This window comes from Echinops telfairi, unplaced genomic scaffold (genome assembly GCF_000313985.2).
Source record: "Echinops telfairi isolate 266 unplaced genomic scaffold, ASM31398v2 ScPeMD7_7463;HRSCAF=8501, whole genome shotgun sequence".
NCBI classification, from domain to species: domain Eukaryota; kingdom Metazoa; phylum Chordata; class Mammalia; order Afrosoricida; family Tenrecidae; genus Echinops; species Echinops telfairi.
The window spans coordinates 2,238,671-2,240,076 of NW_022111363.1; positions in this window are offsets into that span (position 1 = coordinate 2,238,671).

Sequence of the window (1,406 nt, forward strand, 5' to 3'; positions counted from 1 at the left end):
CCCCGCTGTTTGCTGCCTGTGGCCAGACTGCCTGCATTGCTCTACGGAAGATTCAGCTGTCTGCTTCCTTGACTTGGATCCATCAGCACTCTTGAGCTGAAGGAATTCCAGTATATTAACTGTTTCATGAAAATGAGTTGAACTGAACCCTCTGTACTGCTGTGTGGACTAATAAGCAGTTATATTCCTTCGTGCTATATATATCCATCCATTATATGTATAATGGATATGTATATATAAACTATATATATAGTTTATATATATATATATAAACAATCATAAGTGGCCTGGTTTTGTTTCTCTAGAGAACCCTAACACAGGTGGTAACACCTTGGGTAGGGCCTGGCTGAGCCTGAAAGGTTCTTCCCATGATATCAGTAAATCTTGGAGGAGGAGGGGTTGAAGGTTGAATCCAGTCAGTGGCAGTTATAGTGAGATCCATGTGGCTGTTGCAGGTGGGACCCTGCTGCTCCACCCGCACACAAGTCCTCAGGCTTCCTGGCTGTTGAGAGCCACGGATATGTGGAGGGGGCGCTGTGCTCTGTTCCTTTCTAGGATCTGCCGTTACTTTGGGACACTTTGCAACCTTGCCTGTGGATCTCAACTTGTATTCCTCCCCCTCCCCCCCGCCCCTATAAAAAGCTTAGCACTCTTTAGTTCTTTGAGTCATTCTAGTGAATTCTCAAATTCAAGGGCATAATGGGAGTCCCCACAGAGGAAAGTGGACCTGGAAACCCTTGAACCTAGGACCCATCAACTGAAAGTGTAGCGAGAACCCATCGCCGCAGCCGAATGCCATGACTTCCAACCTTGTGACTGGCGGCTGAGGTCTTGGGTAGATGATGCCCTTTAACTGGTGAGGCCTGATCTAGCTCTGGGTGTTCAGGGTCAGAGGAAGGGCTGCGTATGCAGCAGGTGTCAGAAAAATGGGCACCGATTTCTCCCCGTAATTATATTATCCCACACACTTATACTCATCTTTTGGGGGGGCTGTTGTTAGCAAAAAGGTGTTTTCTCCCTAAAACCTTCCCAATGGGACTTTGAACTAATTAGTCCAGCCTACTGCCAAGAACTTGCATTTCCACCCCATCTATAGTGGATCAAGAGCTGTCTGGGGTTTGAGCCCACATCCCAGGCCGTGCGTCTGTCTTATCCCCTTGATGCTGCCTTGGGGTGGCTGGTGGGTTCAAACCACTGACCTTTGGGTTTCACATCCAGGTACGAAACTGGTCACCCGGGCTCCTGCTCTTTTCAGGCCTCACGAGTCAAAGCCCAGAGCAGCTGCCCACTCCGGGCAGCCCTTCAGGACGGAGGCGGCCCCGGGGGCTCCCCAGCTGGGATCTTTATGGAAACAGACGGCCCTGCGTTCTTGATGGCAGCAGCCAGTAGCTTCAAACCATTCACCT